This window comes from Carettochelys insculpta, chromosome 3 (genome assembly GCF_033958435.1).
Source record: "Carettochelys insculpta isolate YL-2023 chromosome 3, ASM3395843v1, whole genome shotgun sequence".
Classification (NCBI taxonomy): domain Eukaryota; kingdom Metazoa; phylum Chordata; order Testudines; family Carettochelyidae; genus Carettochelys; species Carettochelys insculpta.
Window position 1 is genome coordinate 28,156,509 of NC_134139.1, and position 25,675 is coordinate 28,182,183.

At 44.2% G+C, this 25,675-nt stretch overlaps 1 long non-coding RNA gene across 2 annotated transcripts in view; it reads left to right on the forward strand.

The window, feature by feature from the left end:
- Positions 1 to 12,247: 12,247 nt before the first annotated feature.
- Positions 12,248 to 25,675, forward strand: part of LOC142010231 (uncharacterized) — a 263,641-nt gene continuing 250,213 nt past the window's right edge. For both annotated transcript variants that reach the window (XR_012644737.1, XR_012644736.1), the window contains exon 1: positions 12,248 to 12,400. This is a non-coding gene — a long non-coding RNA (uncharacterized LOC142010231). The remainder of the gene's footprint in view (positions 12,401 to 25,675) is intronic.

The window sequence follows — 25,675 nt, forward strand, 5'->3', positions numbered from 1 at the left end:
AAGTAGGCAACACCGAGCCCTGGATCACTGTCCTACCTTCCCTTCCCCCACCTCCCCCCCAGTATCAAGCCCTAGGCTGCACTTCCCTTGGGCTGGCTCGGATAGACTCCTGACACACTCAGTTCACATCGGCCGCGTCTACACATGCATGCTACTTTGAAGTAGCGGCGGCAGCTTCGAAATAGCGCCCGTCACAGCTACATGTGTTGGGCGCTATTTCGAAGTTGAAATCGACGTTAGGTGGCGAGACGTTGGAGTCGCTAACCCCATGAGGGGATGGGAATAGTGCTCTACTTCGAAGTTGAACGTCGAAGTAGGGCACGTGTAGATGATCTGCGTCCTGCAACATCAAAATAGTGGGGTCCGCCATGGCGGCCATCAGCTGAGGGGTTGAGAGACGCTCTCTCTTCAGCCCCTGCGGGGCTCTATGGTCATCGTGTGCAGCAGCCCTTAGCCCAGGGCTTCTGGCTGCTGCTGCAGCAGCTGGGGATCCATGCTGCATGCACAGGGTCTGCAACCAGTTGTCGGCTCTGTGGATCTTGTGTTGTTTAGTGCAACTGTGTCTGGGAGGGGCCCTTTAAGGGAGCGGCTTGCTGTTGAGTCCGCCCTGTGACCCTGTCTGCAGCTGTTCCTGGCACCCTTATTTCGATGTGTGCTACCTTGGCGTGTAGACGTTCCCTCGCAGCGCCTATTTCGATGTGGTGCTGCCCAACGTCGAAGTTGAACGTCGACGTTGCCAGCCCTGGAGGACGTGTAGACGTTATTAATCGAAATAGACTATTTCGATGTCGCTACATCGAAATAAGCTATTTTGATGTAGTGTGCACGTGTAGACGTAGCCATCCTGAGCTATTCTCTTATGCCTCTAGCTCAGTGGTCCCCACACTTTTTGTGTCATGCACCCCAACCCATAGTGGTACCTCTCTTTGCTAGGCTGGGGCTGGAGCAAAAGATGCAGCTGGGGATGGGGACAGGGCCAGAGCTAAACTAAGGCAGAGTGGAGATGGATGGTGTTTTTCCTCCCTGCCTTCTATGGGGGCTGGTCCAGGCCCCGTTGTGTCCCAGTGAATGGTGCTGTATCCCTTGGAGTGGCATACCCCCAGAATATGGGGACTTCTGCTCTAATATTATAAAATTTGTATTGTAAGAGAAACAAACTTATCCTGAAGTTTTCTGTTTGGAGGTACAGAAAATAAAGACTTACTGACCCATGTGACTGTCTGATCCCTATTGACCCACCCCAGCAGAGGGTCAAAGGCCCATTGGAAGGAGCGTTTCTCAAGCCTGTCTCTCTGGAGTTCTCCCTTTAAATCGCCAGAAATCAGCACCATGAGCCCTAGCACAGCTATTTCGCACTTACCTGCTGCTGGTTGCATCCCTTCTTGCCTGTAGCTAGTAAACTGCTCACTTCCATTGTTTCCTTCTGTTTTTCCTTCTTGTGGCACTTCCTCACAGAAAAGACAAATGTCTCAAGCACAGTCCCCTCATACATTTGTCAAGTGTTATGTTATCTTACCATATGAGATAATATAAGCAAGAAGAGGAAAGGACTGAGGTCACCAGACAAAACAATCTGCCTACTCTCTAGATGAAGAGAATATTCTTCTCCATCAGAGTAGCTGAGTGCTAACTTTAACGTGCCTTCCTTTGAGAGAGAGATGAAGAAGCAGATGCACAGGTAAATGAAAAAATGTTCACAAAAACATATTCCAGGCTTGGAATAGTTTATTATTTTGCTTTGCTTTGTTCATTCATTCAAGTTACGGAGAGGGAGGTGTAGGTTGAATATTAGGAGAAACTATTTCGCTAGGAGGGTGGTGAAGCATTGGAATGTGTTATTTAGAGAAGTGGTGGAATCTCCATCCCTAGAGGATTCTAAGTTCTGTCTTGACAAAGTCCTCGATGGGATGATTTAGTTTAAGGCTGATCCTGCTTTAGGCATGGGGCTGGATTTGATGACCTCCTGAAGTCGCTTCCAACCTGAGGATCTATGATTATGATTCTTGTGGTAAGGAGAAATGTTCTCTTAATCCAGTGCTTGTAAGTTTATTGTTATATCACAGTAGTCCCCAGAGATCCCTATTGAAACAGTACCCCAATTGTGATGGGTGTTAAGGAAGTACCCGGTAAGGAACTATGTCTGCCAAAGGAGCTTACAGCCTCAAGAGAACAGAGTGTGTGAGGAAATAAGGTGATATGTTCTTTTTACAAATAGGGCAGTGAGGCCTAGAAAGATTGACATTTGCCCAAAGTCTGACACAGAATTTGTGTCACAGTCAAGAACTAAACCCAGTAGCTTTGCCATAAGATCACATATTCTAAAGATGTCTTCATTCTCACCTAGTTTAAGATCCTGCTGGCCATTCATTCAGTTTGTGCTGACAGCTTGAACATGTTGCATGCATTTAATATACAGTGCAAATGACTTTTTGAATCAGTGATTTTTTTTGTTGATTTGGAAGAGAACTTTTTCTTATTATCCACCTGCCTTGTATGTGTTTCTTTGTGCCTCAGACACTAAAATGTTCTGTTGTGCAATGGAATGAGAATTCATTTATATAATTGCTCACTAATTTGAAGGGAAGGGGAAATAGACTTCAAATTTCTACTTTCACAGGCAGGAATAGTTTCTGTACCTACCTTTAAATTCCATTTTCCCCTCTATTGTATAAAATGCAAAGTTTGGGACCTGGAGAGCATGAAATGAATTGTTTGCATCATTGAACTGTAAATGATAACTTCATTTTAACACATGGATTCTTTGCTGTTTCTGAGCACATGAGGTGCTGGGAAAAAGGTACCATATGGCATGCATGGAAATTTTTATTTAATACCTGAAATGTACTATCAAAACATTGTTTACAAAGTGACAGGTATAAACAAGTCAGAATAACTCATTCAGAGTACATTTGGCTGTACTATATGTGTAGAAGACAATTTTAGAAAGTTGTTTCTATTTAACCACACTGGCATATTGCTGATAGTTACCTAAGGAAAAAATGGTTTAGATTTCTTGCTGATGATCTAAGGAACATGAATAACACTGTTGGCAGATGGCTTATACATATCATTTTGAAATACCTTATACTGACAAATAACAGTATGTATAATTAGTACTATGCAGATGGTATGCAAAATGTTCTTCTGCATCCTAGCACAGAGGTTTTTTTGACAAAGATTATTTTAAGGGTTCAGTTTGGAAAACGCTGCATCTCCATTAAGGATTGTTCTGATTGCTACCTGAGTGCCAGCAGAGTCAACACTAAGCTTCTTGGGGCAGAGGCTGTCTCTTTGTGTTTGTACAACATCTAGACCTAGGAGGCTCCTGGTTCAGGACTAGACCTCCTGGGTGTTACTGCAAAACAAATAATATATAAAAGAAGTAAAAGTAGACCAAGTTTGAATTTGCAGATCTTTAAACATGACAGTGAAAGTTTTAGAGTTTTTTCTCCAGTTTTTTGGGAGCTAACATGAGAAAAAAAAACCCAAACCACCATTTTGGGTCTTAATACCCCTCCTTTCCCACATTAAGGACTCTACTGTGATTTGTATGCTGGGTGCTACTGGTTATCCCCTTGATGATATGATTTTAACCAGGCTGATGGCACTGCTGACACATAGAACCACAGAAAGTTACAGTTGAAAGAGACTTCAGGAGATCATCTAGTCCAAAGCAGGCTCAGTCCCAGCCAAAACATTCCAGCCAGGACTTTGTTAAGCCTGTCCTTAAAATCCTTCCTAGGCAACCTATTCCAATACTTCACCCTTCTCCTAGTCAAATAGTTTTTCCTTATATCCAGCTTTGACCCCACCCTGCAGCATGAGACAATTGCTGGACGGTTAAGGAGCTTGACTATAATCCTAAAGGCTGTTGGTTTGCATTTTGCTTGATCTCCTGTTGAAGGATGATGTGTAGTTCAGCTAAGCGCATCCTATGAGTTACAGCAGTCAAAGTGGCTTGGACTAGATGCTGGGCAAACCACTTCCTTAGTGACGTTAACTATAAAAATTACATGCCTGAACCCAACAGCCAAATGGCTCATCAGTGTGAGGGAAATAATAGCAAAGAACGAACTCCAGTAGTGAGTTTGTATGGTGGTCCTTGCCCTAAAGAGCTCACCGTCTAAACATAAGAAAAGAAGCATAGCCATACTTTGTCAGACAAATGGTCAATCTAGCTCAGTAGTCCCTCCTCCAACAGTGGTCAGTGCCAGGAGATTTAAAGGGAATGAACAGAAGAGGACAGTTATTGAATGAATCATTCCTTGTCATTCAGCCCCAGCTTTTGGCAAAAGATGGATTCAGACAGAAGGGGTGGTATTAGGAAGCCATATGACAATATTGGACAGCATGTTGGGCAATTGTCTCACCACATTAGTAGCCTGGTCATGGTTATGTTTTTTTGTTTTTCTTTTTTTGTCAGTATCATAGCGAAGGAGAGTTTTAAGGAGTATTTTAAAGAAGGACTACGAGTCAGTTTTTGTGGTTTTCATAGTGGTCTCCCCCAAATGTCAGACTGGGAGAAAGGCCAAAAATATTTGTTTGGAAGATGTTTCCAAATGGCTGACATGGTTGTCTGGCTGAGGTAGGAGTGGACATCCTGATAGAAGACCCTGAAAATGAAGGCCATCATCTTATGCTTGAGGTAACGGGGAAATGGGAGGAATGCAGAGATAGAGGGGAAATGACCAACATTGGCAGGGTAGGAAAGTGATCCTTGCAACAGATTGCATTTGTCAAGGCCCAAGAAACAGTAACAGACTTGCAAGGTAAAAGTCTGATCAAGAGTTTTAGCTGTGTGGATTGATTTAAAAAAAAAGTTGCATCTTTGAGGTATTATGCAAAAAGAGCTCACAAGTCTTAGATGTAATATAGATGTGAGAGCACATGAGAGGGTCTGAGCTGAATAATATACCCCAATATGGGCCTGAATGACAGATAAAATTATGCATGGGGAGCAGGTTCTGTTCTTGTGGAGAAGAATTGGGTGGTGGTGGTGGTGAAATATTAAGAACTCTGTTTTACTCATACTGGCCTTTAGCTGACCTCTAGACACACATTTGGAGCTGTAAGAGGGATTTTAACTGGAACAGAAGGAGACAGGTTTGGAGTAGATATAAGTAGCCAGCACAGAGGTGGTAATTAAATTTGTCATTTTGGTGGAGATTACCAAGAGAAGATACAGAGAGAGAAGAAAAGGAATCAGAACCTTTGTAAAAAGCTGGAGAGCAGATGCGAAGTATCATCTGAAGGATACAATTAAAGAGGACTTATAGGCTGTGTCTACACTGCCACCCTCCTTTGAAGGAAGGATGGTAATCAGGGTGTTGGGAATTTACTAATGAAGTACTGCGCTGCATACTCAGCACTTCGTTAAGCAAATTCCCCCCCACGGCAACTTCAAAGTTTTAAACTTCAGCTGATTGGAATAAGGGGATTTTGAAGTTGGCAGGTCCTTTCGAAAAGGAGCCCCGTCTGGATGAGACTCACGGCAGCGAGATGCGGCAATTTCGAAGAGCTGCAGTTGCCGGCATGCTAATGAGGTGCTGAATATATATTTCAGCACCTCATTAGTAATCTTCGAAATGGCCATTTGCATGGCCATTTCAAAGATTTGGGCTCATGTAGACCCAGCCTAAGTGGGATGAAATCCTACCATCAACATAGCACTGTCCACACAAGGAGTTGGGACAGTATAATGGTGCCTCTCACTCCCTTATTTTATGCTGACATGGGTTTGTTGTGTAGACCGTGGCTAAAAGTGCTAACCATCTGCTGAAATACCTGTGTGTGCTACAACCCTCAGAAACATGCAAATTTCTTTCTTTATCTTTCTCAATACCTATCTTACTGTCTACTGCCCCAAAACCTAGTTCACCAGAGAGCAGTAGGATGAGTAGTTAGGTGAGTGAATGTGAGAGCTCATGAAAACAAGACTCGAAACAAGGAGTTAGCCTAGCGCACAGTATAGCATGAGTCTCTCTGGCCTGTGCTTTAGCATGCCTACAGTTCTTATATTTTATTTGATACTATCTCATAACTTTCTGAGGTTATGTTTAAGATCCACTTATGCATGTCTAGGATTAATAGATTAATAAAATGATTGCTCAGACTTGGGATATCCTTTTTTTGTTCTTCTTTTTTTACCTATTATGCATATAATTCTTCTTATTGAATGATCTGAATACAAGAATTGTTAAAAGCAATAGCAAAGCTTACTCAGATGTACTGCCACTTTCAGAATACCAGCAAAACAGCTTGGAGGTCACACTCCCCACTAGAATATAGTTTTCTTAGCTCTTCTATTCAGTGCATTCAAATCTTTTCAACAAACACATTCCTCGATTGTCAGTGAAAATCAGTACCTCTGCAGGCATGTGAGATTGTGGGATGTGCTGTTCATAGTCTAGACCTTCACATGGAAGGATTCATTTCATGCCTGTTGTATGGCTGTCACATGTGGCCTTTCACTAGCAACAGCTTCTGTTATGCTGAAACTAAAGGAATAAGTGATGGAACAAGTGTGTGGGGAGCCTGAAAGCTGCCTCTGGGTCAAAGGGTATGGGAGTTGTCCTGAAAATTTTGGAATAAGTTTTGTGTACTTCCCCACCCTTTAAGGTTCACCCAATGCTTTTTTTGAACAGTTAAAGCATTATATTACTTTATACAGGCATAGTCCCTGGCCTCTTACAGCTTCTGGTGTCACCCAAAATTTATGAACTGCCCAATTCGGTCATAAAGAATAATTATTTAGGTTGTATGGTTCTGATTTCCAGAATTGTACTTTAATAATTTAGGGGCTAATATTAGTTGTGTTGAGAAGGAGAATCTGTGCATTGCTGGTTCTCCTGCTTGAGTTTGGATTTATATGTAATCTATTATATATAATCTATTAATCTGAATTTCAGTAGCCATGATCTCCTTCTGGGGTAAATTGCAGCCAGTTAGTGTAAAGTGATTGGTAAAAGAACCAAATATGGTCTTAGTGAGGCATTGCATTTCTTCGATGAAGTCAAACACTGGCAGTTAGGCTAAGTGGAACAGTTAAATTTACTCTGCCTTTTTCAAATGCATCTAAATCCTCACACTTCTCTAAAAGGCAAAATAAAAACCTTTCAACCAAGTAGATGACATTACCATGCACTGTGCAGATATACTTTCACAGCACATGTACGGAGTTTCACCTTGTTAGCAGTTTTGCTGTTGTCAGATATACTAATGATACGTCAATTAATTAATTAATTAATAATAGCTGCTGTTTGGCTGTTGGTGTCACTGTACATGCTTCCATGTCTGTCCGCTTAGTTCCTCATAAACTCTTGACATGCTGTGGTTTCTTTCCAGAGGCATGTCCAATGTTAAAACGATGGCCTCTTTTAGTAGTACTTCACCACACACAAATGCTCCTCTTACCCCCCGTTCACCAGTGAGACCACCATCTCCACATCCTGGCCTCTGCCACTGTCTGGCTTTGAAGCCAACCAGCTGTGCCAGGGAACACATGCACAAATGATCATCCCCTCTCACTCCTTCAGAAAGTGTCACTTCAGCTCCCCTCCTACTTTTTCTTCAGGATGGGTTAGCGGCACCTGCATAACTTTAACCATGCGAAGAGAAAAGGGGTCAATATAGCCAGAGGGGGCATGTCACAGCAAGTCCCTCTCACCCCAGGAAGAGATGGAATGAAGAGGAGGGGGAATGGGACTGGTTACAGAGAGAGGGACAGTTGATTTCCTAATGCCTATAGGTAGTGTATACAAGATCTTATATAATCTGCATTTGCCCTTAATAGGATATGCTGGCCCTGGACAGCAGTGATGGCCATTCAGCCCTGGTTTATGACCCCTGTTTAGTCACTATACAGGTGCAAGGTGACCACCAGGACTCTTCCCAGAGAATAGTTTTGGTTCAGGAGGCCTTCCCGCCATGTGCAGAACTGATATGGCTGGTTCTATACCACCCTCTTCATGATGCACAGCTGGGGTGTGCAGGCGATTGCCAAGGGCATGGGGATGTCTGGCACTGCCATGCCCAATGGCACAAAGGGGACCTTTTGGCTGGGCTGCAAGTTAGAACAGCCTTCAGGAACAGCTCTCTCTGTGTCCCTGTGCTGAGCCTGGCATCAGCTCACGGATGAACTGGTTGGTCAAACGAGACTAAGCAAGTCTATGGTATAGTAACAGAAGGTCAGTGCTCTGAAAGCAATCCCAAGAAAATTTTGGAGAGCTCCTTTTTTATCCCTGTGCTAAATTTTTCTCCAGCTGAGTCAGTACAGTAATAGCAAAAGGACGCCTTTGTGGATTGGAAAGTGAATACAGGTCATAAAGTACCTGGGTGTGTACATCATATCACAAAGCAAAAATAGCTACATATGCAGGAGCATAGCAGAAGCCCAGCTGAGGATCTCATTACATTTTATTGGTACTCAGTCTTAAGACTTGAAATTTAACAATTAAAAAGACACAGGGAAGAAAGTAATGTTCCATTTTGGTACATTAAATGTCTTGTTTATGTTTCACTTAGTGGGCTCTCAATGTTTGCTGCTTCAAAAGTGAGGATTTCCTTTATTTTGGAGGGAAGCAAACAACTGAGGCCAAAGCCCTTTAATTCGGGAGCAGGCCACAATACTTTGTGCAAAAAATGCTGATCTCTGTTGGGCATGGATAAGAACTTGCACTCATTTGCAAGTAATTTGTATGTATTACCATACATAAAGTAAGTAGTATGCTATTGACATAAGGCAGATTATGCAGCTCTGATTCAGGCAAAATCTCCATTCATTTTAATGGGTTTTGCCTGAGTCAGAACTGAAGGATTAAGCACATTTTTTCTAAAAGTACTCATAAAACGGAACGGATTTTGGTTAAAATGGAGGCACTGGACTATTTAGTTTCCTCTCATTAGGCTTGGTTCTTGTTTTAGTAATACCAGTGTAAATCAGGAGTAACCCTATGGCAAAACCCTCTAACATTGTAAATGTGAGGAGAATCAGATCCATAGGTCCTGACATGTCTCAAAACCAGGGAGCGTCCTCTGTTGTGTTACACTCTTATCTCCCCTGAATTTTTTGGAGTGGGGTGGGGTGAGAAACTGTTGTCTGTGTAATCAGTGTCTTCTAATTGTATTATTTGTATTTATTCCGGTGATCCATTGTGTGACAGTCTCCACCACAGCAAGATTACCATTGAAACAAACAGTGTGTTAAGAAAAAGTAGTGTTGCCCACAACCAGCTACACGCACAATACTTTTGGTGGCATGTAGGTAGAGACGATGCATGGAGGTCCAAGGGGGTCTCGTGCACTCCCCAGTGTGCGCCCCAACTCACAATCTGTGCTATACCACTTCTGGTTCCCGTGGTGACAGTTCCGCCTCTCCCCTCTGTGGTGCAGCCTGAGAGAAGTGTGAGCTTCCTGGCTTGTGCCGCTCTAGGAAAGAGGCAGGTGGGGGCGGAGCAGGGGTGGGAACAGGGTAAGGCATGGACAGAGCAAGGGGTATTTAGTGTGGGTAGGGAGAGGTGGGAAGGGGTGGGGGTGGGGTAGCAGCACGTGGCTGGTGTCCTTCCCCCACCCCCCGGAATCCCTGTACTAGTTGCCTCTGCCCGTAGGGTACATTTAGCTATATGCTGTAGTGAAAACCAGGCAGCGTCTACTTGGTGGTATGTTGCTATGCATGTCAGTGAAAGGCTCTGGCAGAAGGAGGCAATGGAACAGCTGAAAATATCGATGTAGATCAGGGTGGCACTGTTTAGGTGAGCAGAGGGGTGTGCAGGGCATACCTTCGGGCAGGTACCAACATGCTTCAGGAGTTTTTTTTCCTTGACTTGACTAAGCAATGTCTCGCCACCTACACTGCAAAGTATTCCTGTCCTTGGAGGTCATGTAGTGTATGTAATCTACATGCCGCTGTGAGGCGTGTGCCATGATGTTGTACCTTTAGTGAGCAATGTGGTGGTTTTCAAATGTCATGTTAGTGCCAGGATATTTTTTGTGGTGTGTGCATGTGGGGGTGGGGGTGGGGGTGGGGTAGGGATTTGTTGTGTGGGGATTAGCTTAACAGAACAACAGAAAGAAGATGAGATATTGAAAGGAGGCTGTGGAGTGGGATGAAGGAGGAAAGAAAGAGTCAAGCATGGCAGTAGGATTAGACTGGGGGCGGTCAATAATTTTTGATGGTGGTGGGGCATGCCTTATACAAAGGTAGTGCAGGATCTGGGGTGGAGGTTGAGATAGGCAACTGAGGTGCAGGAGAGGGTGGGGAGTCGGAGAGGGAGTTTGAGTGAGGGAGGGGGTTGTGACTTGTAGCAGGGGGAGAAGAAAGTGCAGAAGGTTTGGATGGTAGGAGGGTGCAGGGTCTGGGATGTAGTTGGGGTGCAAGGGGCGTGCCAAAGGTAGGGTCTGATTGGAAAGGTCTGGCTGGGACGTGTTTATCTAAGCAGTTCCAGGCCAGCAGCACTCTTAGGCAAGCTTCCAGGCTGCTTGCAGCTCTACAGCACTACATGTAGCTCTGGCTACATCTACACGTGCAGCCAACATCGAAATAGCTTATTTCGATGTAGCAACATCGAAATAGGCTATTTCGATGAGTAACGTCTACGGCTACGTCTACACGTGCAGCCAACATCGAAATAGCTTATCTCGATGTTGCGACATCGAAATAGGCTATTTCGATGAATAACGTCTACACGTCCTCCAGGGCCGGCAACGTCGATGTTCAACTTCGACGTTGCTCAGCCCAACATCGAAATAGGCACAGCGAGGGAACGTCTACACTTCAAAGTAGCACACATCGAAATAGGGATGCCAGGCACAGCTGCAGACAGGGTCACAGGGCGGACTCAACAGCAAGCCGCTCTCTTAAAGGGCCCCTCCCAGACACAGTTGCACTAAACAACACAAGATACACAGAGCTGACAACTGGTTGCAGACCCTGTGCCTGCAGCATAGATCCTCAGCTGCCGCAGAAGCAGCCAGAAGCCCTGGGCTAAGGGCTGCTGCCCACAGTGACCATAGAGCCCCGCAGGGGCTGGAGAGAGAGCATCTCTCAACCCCCCAGCTGATGGCCGCCATGGAGGACCCAGCAATTTCGACGTTGCGGGACGCGGATCATCTACACTGTCCCTACTTCGATGTTGAACGTCGAAGTAGGGCGCTATTCCTATCTCCTCATGAGGTTAGCGGCTTAGACGTCTCGCCGCCTAACGTCGAAGTTAACTTCAAAATAGTGCCCGACGCGTGTAGACGTGACGGGCGCTATTTCGAAGTTGGTGCCGCTACTTCGAAGTAGCGTGCACGTGTAGACGCAGCCTACATGTCCTCCAGGGCTGGCAACGTCGATGTTCAACTTCGACGTTGCGCGGCACCACATCGAAATAGGCGCTGCGAGGGTACGTCTACACGCCAAAGTAGCACACATTGAAATAAGGGTGCCAGGCACAGCTGCAGACAGGGTCACAGGGCGGACTCAACAGCAAGCCGCTCCCTTAAAGGGCCCCTCCCAGACACAGTTGCACTAAACAACACAAGATCCACAGAGCCAACAACTGGTTGCAGACCCTGTGCCTGCAGTATGGATCCCCAGCTGCCGCAGCAGCAGCCAGAAGCCCTGGGCTAAGGGCTGCTGCCCACGGTGACCATAGAGCCCCGCAGGGGCTGGAGAGAGAGCATCTCTCAACCCCCCAGCTGATGGCCGCCATGGAGGACCCGGCAATTTCGACGTTGCGGGACGCGGATCGTCTACACGGTCCCTACTTCGACGTTGAATGTCAAAGTAGGGCGCTATTCTGATCCCCTCATGAGGTTAGCGACTTCGACGTCTTGCCGCCTAACGTCGAAGTTAACTTTGAAATAGTGCCCGACGCGTGTAGCCGTGACGGGCGCTATTTCGAAGTTAGTGCCACTACTTCGAAGTAGCGTGCACGTGTAGACACAGCTTCTGTGTGCTGCAGGAGTCTTTGCGTACCCCCACCCCCAGCAAAATTTCTCCTCTGCTATTGGCCAGAAAGATGATGAAAATAAATGTGCATTGGTCTGCACAGTTTTGGAGCATTATCTAGCATGGACACATGTCCTCTGGGATTATGGCTGAAGTATGAAGGAACATATGATTCTTTTGCATATCTGGCACATAAATATCTTGTGATGTTGGCTCTAACAGTGCCATACGAATGCCTGTTCTCACTTTCAGCTGACATTGTAAATCAGAAGCAGGCGGCATTATCTCCTGAAAAGATAAACAAACTTGCTTTTCTTAGCAATTGGCAGCTTAGTAAGTAGGGTTGAGAGAACTTTCCAAACTCCAAAGCTTTATGCTGTTTTATTATGTGGTTATTTTTGTACGTAAGTCTACATTTGTAAGTTGAAATTTCATCATAAAGAGACTGCACTGCTCTACTTGTATAAGGTAAGTTGAAAATACTATTCTATTTCTTCTATTTTTTACAGTGCAAATATTTTTAATAAAAATAAATATAATGTTAGCACAATACATTTCATATTCTATGTGGTAATTGAAATAAAAATATTTGAAAATGTAAAAAAATCCACACTAATTAAATTTTTTCTATTATGGTTTAACAGCCCCTAATTATATGATTACTCATGATTAACTATCTTAATTAATTGACAGCCCTAATTTCCAGTAATGGAGAATCCACCACAACTTTGGGAAAATTGTTTCAATTGTTAGTTGCCATGACAGTAAAAAAGAAAAATCTAGTTTGAATTTGTCTAGCTTTAGCTTCTCACTAGTAGAATTTGCTAAATTTTGTCAGCCAGATTAAAAACTATCCATTTTATGTTCCCTCTTTGGGTAGCTAGAGTGGACTCAAATCTTCTCTTCATCCTATTTAACTTTACAAACAGAAAGTTGAGCTCTATAAATCACTGTAAGCCATGTTTTCTAGGCCTCTCATCATTTTCATGGCTGTTCTATGAATATTTTCCAATTATCATCGGCCTTCTGAAAATGTGGATATCAGAACTATATCCTGCACTCCAGTAGAGGTCTCACCAGGGCCAAATACACAGGCAATATAATCTCTATACTCTTACTCAAGATTCCCAAGTCAGTATATCCAAGAACTGCATTAAGCCTTCATGGCCACAGTGTTACTTTGACAGCTTCTGTTTTCTGATTATCCATCATGACTCCCATATCTTTTTTAGTCACTGCTTCCTGGGGCAGGTCCTCCATTTTGTAAGTAGGGTCTACATTCTTTGTTCCTAGATGTGTGACCAGGAGTGAGGATAACACTGCTACAGGTACTGTCATATCGCAACCCTTCCTCCTGGGGGAGCGTTTTCAGGGCAGGAGGTTGGGGTGTATGACACAACAGTACCTGTAAGGAATTTAAGTGTGGGGTTGAGTTCAGGGGGCTCAATACATGGGGGCAGGGAGTTTCACACTGTGGAGGGGCTCAGGACAGGAAGACAGGAGGTAGGGATGTGTGTGTGGGGATGCAGGAGTCAGGGTTGGAGGGTGTGAGGAGGGCTTTGGGGAGGTGGCTGAATGTGGGGGATGCAGGAGTCAGGTTGAGGATGAGCAGGGGCTCAGGGCAGGGGGCTAGAGGTGTGGAGGGCTGAAGGCAAGGGGTTTTGGTGTGTTTGGAGGGAGGCAGCGGTTGTGGAGATGAGCAGTGGAGGAATCAGGGTTGGGGTGAGGAGGGGCTCGGGCTGGGGTAGTTGTATGTCTGGGTGTGTGCAGGTGTGGAAGAGAGCTAAGGCCTCACGCCTCGATTCATACCAGAATTGCTATCTGTGCCCCTTCCTGTCCCTGTCAGAGAGTGAGAGAAAAGTGCACAGCTCATCTGCCCCCTGCCTTCTCCAGCCAGAGGGAGAGGAACGCAGCAAACAATGCGTTTTCCCCTCAGCCCCAATAGTGACAAAGGAGAAGAGCAAGCAGTGCTCCTGTATGAATCTGGCGGGGGCGGGGGGGCCTTCAGCTGCCCCCACCTTCCCTAAATATGCCTGTGGAGGCCTTGGGGCATGGGCAGTCCTGGAGCATTGGAGTAGCACACCTCTTTCTGGCCACTAGCACCTGCCTGGATGCCTGGTGCTTAGTGCAGCAACCACCTGGGCTGGGAGTGCACCCCACCTCCTACTGAAGACAAGAGCCCCAGCCAGCCACCTCCTTCTTACCAGAGTAGCACTCCGGTGTGCATTGGCTTACTTTTACCTCTGACTGAAACCCACATTGCTTGCTTAGTCTGAGCTTATCAGGCTATCCAGATTGTTCTGTGTCAGTGCCATGTCCTCTTCATTATTTACTACTCTCCCAATCTTTGTGCTTCCTGTAAACATTGCCAAAAATAGGTTTTCTTTCTTCCAGCTCACTGATAAAAATATTAAGTGGCATAGGACCAAGAACTGCTCCTCTTGGACCTCACTAGAAGCAGTCCTGCTCCATTGTTGTTATTCTTTCACAATTATATTTGTGGACCTATTAGTTAGCCAGTTTTTAATCCACTTAGCACAGAACATGTTGATTATTGTAGTGTTCTTGTTATCAATTAATATGTAATTCAATGGCAGATCAGCTGCCTTGCAGCATTTTCTACAATTCCTAGCTTCTAATTTATATTCATTACTGTCTACTTGCCCTTTTTGAACGTCTGAGTGTTTAGAACGGTTATTTATGTATTATAATTTTGATTGATGGTAAAGACTGTTATCCATAGACGTGATGTCATCCCTACATAAAATATGTCAGGAAGACTTCTTTCCTGTCATGACTTGCCACTGGCAATCCATTTTAACTGAGTTATTTTAGGATAATACCATTAAAGCTGCAGAAAGAGTTACTGCATCTAATTCACCAGGGCTACCAGAGCAAATGCAGGCTCACTTCCTGCTGCTTACATTTTAGACAGAAAACTGTTCATAAGAAGTGCCTCCTTTTAAGATTTTCAAATGCTGTTCTTTTTATTGGAAACATTAAACTCTCTTAAAGAAAGATTTAAATATTTTTGCTAGTGTATACTATTGTTTGCAGTCAAAGGGACTGATCTTTTAGATGCTATGAATCAACCTCCATTATCTACCTATCTATCTATCTATCTTAGGCTACGTCTACACGTGAAGCCAACATCGAAATAGATTATTTCGACGTAGCAACATCGAAATAGGCTATTTCGATGAATAACGTCTACACGTCCTCCAGGGCTGGCAACGTCGATGTTCAACTTCAATGTTGCGCGGCACCACATCGAAATAGGCGCTGCGAGGGAACGTCTACACGCCAAAGTAGCACACATTGAAATAAGGGTGCCAGGCACAGCTGCAGACAAGGTCACAGGGCGGACTCAACAGCAAGCCGCTCCCTTAAAGGGCCCCTTCCAGACACAGTTGCACTAAACAACACAAGATACACAGAGCTGACAACTGGTTGCAGACCCCGTGCCTGCAGCATGGATCCCCAGCTGCCGCAGCAGCAGCCAGAAGCCCTGGGCTAAGGGCTGCTGCCCACGGTGACCATAGAGCCCCGCAGGGGCTGGAGAGAGAGCATCTCTCAACCCCCCAGCTGATGGCTGCCATGGAGGACCCGGCAATTTCAACGTTGCGGGACGTGGATCGTCTACACGGTCCCTACTTCGACGTTGAACGTCGAAGTAGGGCGCTATTCCGATCCCCTCATGAGGTTAGCGACTTCGACGTCTCGCCGCCTAACGTCGAAGTTAACTTCGAAATAGCGCCCGACGCGTGTAGCCGCGACAGGCGCTATTTCGAAGTTAGTGCCGCTACTTCGAAGTAGCGTGCACGTGTAGACACAGCTTTAGAGAGTTTGTGCATCTGTCTGTCAGTCTGCAAGTCTGTTCAAGAACTCCTACCGAACAGTAAGAGCTAGGGCCACCAGATTTAGTTGCAGCTTTCTCCTACCTTAACATATAGCAAATTTGGAATGGTTGTGCCAGGAAAACAGGAAGTACCTAGAATGGGACTGTTTCCCGGAACATGGAAAGGGAGAAGTGTGGGAGACAGTTCTACTGCAGTGTGTCCCTCAGACATCTGAACTGGAGTTTATTTACAGATTCAACACTATCAACTTAAGCTTGAATAAAGATCTTAAATGGTTATCACATTACAAAGGCAATTTCCCCACTTTTGATTTTCACATTTCCATGTCACATGCTATGAATGTGACACTTCAAACCTGACTTAATTTGGTTCATTAACACTGGTCCTAGAATTGACAGGTACCTTCTTTTGCTGCTATGTATACCCTCGATTCTATAATTTCCACTCCAATTCATCTGATGAAGTAGACAAAGACTTATAACCTAACAACTTTGTTAGTATCTAAGGTGCCACAGGGCTGTTTGTTATCCCTCAAGAGGTTAGTTTCATGGTTGGTTTTTCTCTTTCAGGAGTGAGTTCTGTAGTGCAGATTGGCCTCATTAAAACTGTTTTCAATTCTCAAAAGTAGAGTCATGAAGAAAGTTTCCATGAAAACCTTCATTAGGTCCAAATTTTGTTCCTATTCTGAACGAAGATGAAAAGTCACACCATTATCCACAAAAATAATTTTGGGTCCGAGGAGCTAGGGGTAGGGAAGCTGTGGGAGGGAGTGCTACTGGGTCAATCAAAACATTTTGATGCAATGTTGACTTTTTTCTTGTTTAAACTTTTAGTCTAATTAGCTTAACATTTTAAATAAATAATTATGAATTGCAAAAATGGAAATTTTCTATAGAAAGCACAAAAACAAAACCTACAGATAATTTCAAATCTTTTTTTTCTTAATTAGTTAGGAAATTGTCAAAACCAACCCTGTTTCTCAAACAACATCAATAAACTAGCATTTTTCCTCTGAAAAATAATTCCCAACCATGTTTACTCAGGAGTCCCTTGTGTTGATCCCTGGTTGTATTGTTCCAGTAGGGATCTTTCAGGTAGCTTGTATTACTTCTATGCAGGGCTTTTATTATCAAGGCAGAGACTCTGAATGTAACTCTGTATTCAGTGAGGAGCCAGCATAGAATATGCTGACATCATGTGTTCACAGCTACCTGTCTTGTTATCATATGTCCTGATGCATTTTGTAGAACACAGGGCTCTGCTAAGCAGTGTGGCTCCATTCTTAGGTATTGTTGAATAAATTGCAATCTTCCCTGGCTTTATGTGTATCTTATGACAGAAAGAAGAGGAGGAAGGCCTCCCCAATTCCACTGTGCTTGTGTTGATAGTTTTCCATTGCTTCTTTGGGAATGCTCTTTAATCTGTGAATTAGTGGGTGGGGCTTTGATAAAGCTTGTTTTGTTTTTAAGGGAAGCAGAAAGCAGCCGATGATTAGGACTTCTGAAAATCCTCCTCTATGCGACTGTGACAGTGTTGATCCCAGCAGTTTGTTTTTAGTCTGTATTTGTATATTTATTTTAAAAGTTGCAAAATCTGTATGCTGCACTCATCATCTCCATTGGACAAACAGAAAGGGGTGTGAACCCAAAAACCTCTTGGAAATTGCTGTTGTCATACAACACACGTCAAACATACCATTTAAATCCTTTTGGTTAGAATACTTATTGCAATGCTGTTACAGGCTAAAGTGGCTCATTTCATTGTATGTTTTCCCATTCATTTTGAGATACATAGAAGTCTTTTTCTCAGTATTTTGAATGTAAGAGCCTGTTAGCCATGAAACAGTTTCCAATTCAATGGTAACTTCCCTTTCACTTGCAAGTTTTGTGCACATATCCTGTGGGCTGATTCTCAATAATTTGAGAAGAAGAAGACATTATCTGAAGCAAAGGAAAATGCCAACTGTGGTTTTCATATGCTCTATCACAAAGAACTGAGAATTTATGGAAGTTATTCATAAATATTTACATATGGTGATCATTAGTTATTAGGTACCTACAGCGTAGGTGCTTTCTGTTTATGAAACACTTTATTTGGAGTTCAGGGAATTTTTGAGGTAATTCCAGCTATGAGGGAACAAGTATTTCTTATGTGCCCAGGTCATGTCAAACCCAGAATGCATTTTTGAATGAGATGGAAACTGAGAATGAAAAAGGAAACTAAAAAATTGAGATAGAGTTGGCACCAAAAAGCGACAGCAACAAAAGATGAGGCTGGAGAAAGGTGGGAAGAAGTGGGAGGAAACATAGAAGGAAACAAAGTAAGTTTGAAGAAGGGAAGAAAGAAAAAAATGACACAGAAGTGCAATAAAGAAAGATATGAGGAAGGCCAAGCAGTGATAGCAGAATGGGATGGATGGAAAAACAAAAGAGAGAGGATGTCGTGGTAAAGGCTAACTCTTAATAGTCTCTCTGTCTGTAAAGGAGGCTACAAATGTAACAATTAAATGACAATCAGCACATCCTAATCATTGCCATTTCCCCCAACTGTTATTGATAACTATAATCTACTCAGCTCTGAGCACATGTAATTATACAGTTAGTACCACGGTGACTGCAAAGCATTCATTTGCATTCACAGAGAATACTAATTTCATTTTGATTCAGTCAGATGACAGCAGATTTTCCCATGTTCCAGTTACTTTTTTAGTCTTCTTTTCTCTTCCCACTCTTTGCAGAACTCTGTTTTCTGTTTTCTGTTTCCATGACCAAACACAGTTGATGAAGATAAAAGAAGCATGGGAAGGATACGGACAAATTAATACAAAAATAATTTCAAATATTGGATGGCAAGCTGTCATCTACAACAATGATTCTCACTTCAGATGTGTGAGAACCTGAAAGAAAAATAAATACCCACACCATACCTCACTCAGTCTATCATATGCCTTCAAAGTGTCATGTGATACTAAAATATCTTTCTATTATTCCCCAAGACTGAATGGAAGTAGTACATAGGAAGGTACGCATTCATTGCATCTTCTTCTCTAACTGCTATCTGTATGTGGGTTTCTGTGAGGCGCTAGTGGGAAATGTTATAACACATTCATTTCATCTAGATTTTTTAGACGGACAAATTTGGAAAAGTATCGGTCTTGAAAATTGTGAGCATTTTTGAGTTTCTCTGGCTACGTCTACATGTGCACACTACATCGAAATAGCTTATTTCGATGTAGCGACATCGAAATAGTCTATTTCGATGAATAACGTCTACACGTCCTCCAGGGCTGGCAACATCAACGTTCAGCTTCAACATTGGGCAGCACCACATCGAAATAGGCACTGCGAGGGAACGTCTACACGCCAAAGTAGCACACATCGAAATAAGGGTGCCAGGAACAGCTGCAGACAGGGTCACAGGGCGGACTCAACAGCAAGCTGCTCCCTTAAAGGGCCCCTCCCAGACACAGTTGCACTAAACAACACAAGATCCACAGAGCCGACAACTGGTTGCAGACCTTGTGCATGCAGCATGGATCCCCAGCTGCTGCAGCAGCAGCCAGAAGCCCTGGGCTAAGGGCTGCTGCACATGGTGACCATAGAGCCCGCAGGGGCTGGAGAGACAGCATCTCTCAACCCCTCAGATGATGGCTGCCATGGCGGACCCCGCTATTTCAATGTTGCAGGACGTGGATCATCTACACGTGCCCTACTTCGACGTTCAACTTCGAAGTAGGGCGCTATTCCCATCCCCTCATGGGGTTAGCGACTTTGACGTCTCGCCGCCTAACGTCGATTTCAACTTCAAAATAGTGCCCAACACGTGTAGCCGTGACGGGCGCTATTTCAAAGTTGGCACCGCTACTTCGAAGTAACGTGCACGTGTAGATGCGGCCTCTGAGCCAGAAGTGTTCTGATTGGCCATTCAGTTCTGATTGCTCTTCAGTTATGCCAATGTTCAAGCCTGCTCATGTTGCCCAATGGTGGCAATGGCAAAATTGCCACAGGAATTCAAGAAGGTCAGAATTGGGCCTCTTTTGGCTTACAAGCATGAAACTGAGAGGAAAATTTGGACCTCTGACTTCACATGGGTGTTTATTACTCAGTGTCTTACTTTCTCCAAAGTTTTTTACTGTGAAATTGCAATTTCACTTTGAAATACAAATTCTCTTTTACTACCTGCACTGTGAGATTGCCAAAAAGTGCATGAAACCTTCTGTATCAAACAAAATATATTGTCCAAGGTCAAAAGCACCCTGTGTTCAAGGTATTTTCCACACTATGCTTATATGCGGGCATTGGCTTATCCTCTACTACAACTTTAAATGGTAATGGAATACCAAAAACAAAAGACATAATAAAATGGTTAATTACTTTACAACACACTATTAAATTGATTGTTATAGACTTTCAGCTTTACATAAAGTGTGTAAAGGATATAAATTTATCTAATAGGAAATAATAAAAGTATGTAATAAAACATGGGAAAATAATGAGTAACATGGTTAATGAGGATAGCATTTTGATGTTGCGTTTTGTATATCTAGTAAATTACTTTTGTAAATATATGAAAAGGACAAGTTTTATACATCCCATTTAAACTTATATGTGCTCTTTGTGACTAACACTAAGCTGTTTAGCAGCCCTTTTCCTTTGCTACTGGCAAGATAAATTACACGAATATTATAAATGTAGTTTGATGATCATGAATACCAGGCCTGGAAAGTGGCATGGAGTATGTAGTCTCACAAGTATACTTAAGGACACTCTCTTGTAAAGCTGCAGAAAAAAAACATGGATTCTGTGCAACATAACATTTATTTAACTGGTATTTTTCCTGGCATGGCAGTAACCGTTCTTTCAATAGCATGAACAGAGGTTGTGTTCTTTTGTTATCCCAGCCTTGCAGAAAAGTGTGACCAGCTAACATATAGCAGTACTAGAGATACGTTTGCTCAACTTTACTTATTCTTCCTTTATGCTTTGATCCAGGATCCAGCAAAGCACTTAAGCATTTGTCTAACTTTAAGCAGGGGACTACGCATCTGCTTAAAGCTAGGCATATTCAAAACATACTTGATTAAAGTAGATAAAATTGGAACTACAATTCTACATAGTCAGTATCTGGTAAGATATCTGTATCATCTATATCTGTCTAGCTGGTTTCTCCCAAAAAATTGTTAGAGTAATATAAATAGTATTGATATTTCTTGTCCACTCTATATTGCCTTCATCAACCTGACCAAGGCCTTCGACTTCGTCAGCAGGGATGGACTGTTCAAACTGCTCCACAAGATAGGCTGTCCACTACGGTTTCTCAAGATGATCCAGTCTTTCCACGAAGACATGAGAGGAACCATCCAATATGACGGCACATTATCGGATGTTTTCAGCATCAGGAGTCAAACAAGGATGCGTCCTTGCTCCGACATTGTTCAGGATCTTCTTCGCGCTCCTCCTGAAGCACGCCTTTGGATCTTCAACAGAGGGCATCTTTTTGCACACAAGAGCTGATGAGAAACTGTTTAATCTTGCAAGCCTGAAAGCTAAATCCAAGATGCGGGAAGTCCTCATCAGAGATTTGCTGTTCACAGATGACGCTGCTGTAGCGTCACACACAGAAGACCAGCTTCAGAAACTGCTAGATCGGTTCTCCAAAGCATGCAAGGACTTCGGGCTTTCCATCAGCCTAAAGAAGGCAAATATACTTGCTCAGGACGTTGCTGACCCTCCATCAACGAGCATTGACAACTATTCGTTAGAGGTCGTCCACGAGTTCGTTTACCTCGGGTCCACCATCACTGACACCCTGTCATTGGAGTCTGAGCTAAATAGGAGGATCAGAAAAGCAGCCACAACTCTGTCCAGACTCAGCAAGAAAGTGTGGAATAACATCAAGTTGTACACCCACACCAAAATGCAAGTCTACAGAGCCTGCATCCTCAGCACCCTCCTGTACGGCAGCGAGTCTTGGACCCTGTATGCCCGCCAGGAAAAGAGGCTGAACGTCTTCCACTTGCGCTGCCTCAGGTGCATCCTTGGAATATTGTGGAAGGACAGAGTGTCCAACACCACCGTCCTTGAGCAAGCTGGAATCCCAACCATGCACACCCTCCTCAGGCAGTGGCGGCTCCGCTGGCTTAGCCACATCCACAGGATGAATGATGGAAGGATCCCAAAAGATACCCTGTATGGCAAGCTAGCCTCTGGCAAAAGACCTCCCGGATGCCCCCAGTTGCACTACAAAGATGTTTGCAAGAGGGACCTCAGGGAGGTAGACATTGAGCCAGACAGCTGGGAGGAGCTGGCAGACAATCACAGCAGATGGAGGCAGGAACTACACAAGGGCCTTCAGAAGGGTGAGATGAGGATCAGACAGCTAGCAGAGGAGAAGCGAGCCCACAGAAAGCACGGTAAGGACCTTCCAGACACCCATTACACATGCAACAGATGCAGCAAGGACTCCACTGTCATGTGGGCGTTCACAGTCACAGCTGACGCTGCAAATGATGATCCCAAATGGAACTACGAAGGGCGCGATCCATAGTCTACATAGACTGAAGGATGCTGCTACCGATATTTCTTGTCTTGCAGAAAAAAAAGGTGGATTATCCTGCTTTTGGTTACTTTTCACACATTTCCTGTGAGATGTAAGATTTATTTAACTGATTTTTTCCTGGCATTGCGGTAACCTTCCTGTTGACAGCATGAACAAAGGTTATGCTGTTTTGTGCTTTTTGCATGTGTTTGTTCATATAATTAATGCTTTTTAACAGTAACAGGCAGGGCAAAAGAGGGAACAAATGATCTCTCATGTAGAGCTGAATCATAGAAACATAGGTGGTGAGTACAAGAGGCAAGGGGAGACAATGCCTTGCCTGGGTCTTAATGCTCAAACTCTCCCCAATTCCCATCCCTGTTCTGACCATTCCTGAAGGCTCCCACAACAGTCTGTTGCAGTGTGCAGACTGAGGAGTCTTCCCCCAAAGTGGATCTGGTAACTTAAAAGTGAAAAGCCTTCCAGTTTGCCAGACCTATTAACATAACATGGAACCTGTGAAAGAGCCATTTTAGTAGTAGTAATGAAGCCATTTAACAGGCATATGCAACCCTGAATTTAATGACAAAAACAGTTGTTCATCACTATGGCTACAGGGCCCTAACTTAAAATTTGCTTTAAATATTTCATTAGTTTGTTGCTGAAGTTTATCAAACCACACGTTTAAAAAGCCTTGCAGAGATTGTTAGATGCACAATGTGAGTATTCAGCTTTAGCCTTAAATGCTTAACCCTTCAGACGTACCATTTTTAAAATAAATTCTTCAAAAGTCCACCCTTATCTAAAAATATATATTTTAGTTTTAATTACTATAGTACAAAAACTTGCTTCCAAAGTCTTCCTATTCTTTGTGTCCATCCTGGCTCTCCTTTCTCCAACCTGTTGAACAGAGCCTGTAAAGAGGCAACATCCCTTTTCTTCCAGATAATGGGAAAATGAGTTTCCCTTTCTTTACTTCTGACTATTTGATGAGCTAGTTTTAAGGGGATCCTCCACCCAAATCAATACCTTCTAAGATATAAAATCCTTTGTTAGGCCTAAAATCTTCAGAAACTTATTTTAATATAAACATATGGTGAAATTTCATAAATATGTCCAGTGCTATTTTTTTGAGAAAAAATGGTGCTGGAACTCAGCCCCAAACCTCCCCTCCATGATTTACCTGCCTCAGAAGACAACTGTATGCTCTGCCCACTTCCCTTGGCTACTGAGGTGTGAGGAGGCGGCCGGGAGCCAGTGCCCATCCAACCCCTCTCACAGCACAGGGGAATGGTGCAGTTCAGGCAGCGGTGGCTCTAGTGCCGGGTGCAGCAGATGAGCGATTCCAAGCTGGTGACAGTAGCACGGAAGCAGGGGGAGCACACACCTGGTGGAAGAGTCTCTCGTCCCCCTTTGGCTGTGCCTCCCTGCCACAGGTGGGGAGGAGCTGCCTGATCTCCTGCTGGCTGATGCCTCTGGGCACAGCACCTGGTGCGGGCTGCAGCAACTGTGCCATGCCAACTGGGTGGCTGGGAGCAGGGCGGCAGTTGGAGGACAAGGACCCCCAGGCTGGGAGCGGAGGAAGCGGCACTGGCCATGGGGTTAAGCTGGCTGCTTTCTTCCCTGTCTCCTTGGCACAGTCAGGGGGCACCCACAGGTAGGGGATGGGGTGAGCCAGGTTTGTGCTCTGCTCCTCCATGGCCACCACCTCCCCCCAGCTGCTCCTCCCTGCCTCTTCCTTCTGAGGCTCTGTTGGGCATGCTCAGCTGCTCTTCATAGAATCATAGGGCTGGAAGTGACCTTAGGAGGTCATCTAGTCCAGCTCCCAGCTTTCCTGCAGGCTTAGGCTCCCCCCGCCGTGTGGAGCACATGGGAAGCTCCCTGCACTTCTGGCTTCCTCTTCTGGGGATCCCTGCCACAGCCGACTGCTCACTTGCTCCGGAGGCTGCCCCCACTTAAACAAAATATTAAGGTCAGTTTTAATGGTGGTCATTGTTTAAGTGGCGGCAGCTTCCAGAGCCACAAATGGAGTCAGCAGTGGCAGTGCTTGGAGCTGCAGGTTGCTGACCTCTACACATGCAGCTTGGAGCTTCCAAAAAAGGTGCTGGAACTCCATTCAGGTGTGTTCCCCCAGGAAAAAAAGCCCCGAATATGTCTATTGTTATTGAGATAGCACAAAATAAATTAGCGATCCCTTTTTCTAAAAGCAGTGAACTTTGTCACGAACACACTGAACTGCTCTGACCAATTAATTTCAAACAATGTCTTTGTTTTAGTGCGTTAAATATGTAGTAAGATGGAACGATTACTTTACAAAGTTTTAAGAGTACATTAGAATTACTGATTAAGAAAATGTAAAAGAGAAGAGCTGCATCTTGTATTCCTGACATTTAATGTTGTATTCAGCGGGACAGCTGACTTGCCCTTACTACGAAATTTTTGCAAATAAATTTCTGACAAGTTCAGGCTATCAAAACAAACAAACAAACAAAAATGGTGTCAGACATTTTTAGTTCCAGATTTTGTGCTTTTAATTAGGTACTTTCTGCATGTCCAGTCTCCATAATCTGGTGTGCACTGGAAAACATGCTCTGTTTTCTTTAGAAAGAAAATTTAGCAGAGAGGTTTTTATTTCAAACATTTGCTACATTAATGTTCAGGGATTTGGCTGGAAGTGATGAGCAGAGAGAGGAAGGGAGAGAAGAGGGAGATAGTGGGGAAGGAGTGGGCCTGGGAAGAGTGTGGGTGTGGCCTGTGCAACACAGGGATGGAGTATTGGCAGAGCCACAGGCTGGGGAGCTTGCTTCCGTAAGCAGCAGCTTCACTCACTGCCCATGCATAAGGTCATGGAATAGTAGAAGTGGAAGGCATTTCAAGAGGCCACCAAATCCAATTCCCTGCACTCATGCCAGGACCGAGCACCAATTAATTCAGAAATTTCTCGCTCTAATCTGTTGTTAAATTCTCTGTGTTGCAGGACACAAATTCTCAGGTCTTTAGCAGAATGGTCCACTCCATTCAAGTGTTCACTGACAAGCCTATGTGCATTGCGTTTCTTGATGTCTGCTCTGTGTCCATGTTTTCTTCTGTGAAGGTTTTGCCCAGTCTGTCCAATGTACGTAGTGTCAGGGCATTGTTGGCACATTATCTCATATATAATGTTGATGGAAATGCATGAGAATGTGCCTTTGGTCTTGTAACTAACATGATTAGATCCAGCGATGGCATCCCCAGAGCTGGACAGAGTTGGCAGTGGGTTTGTTGCAAGGAAAAGTTCCAGGATTTGTTTTACTGTGGTGTAGCCTGTGATTGCTGGTGAGAATCTTTCTCAGGTTAGGAGGTTGTC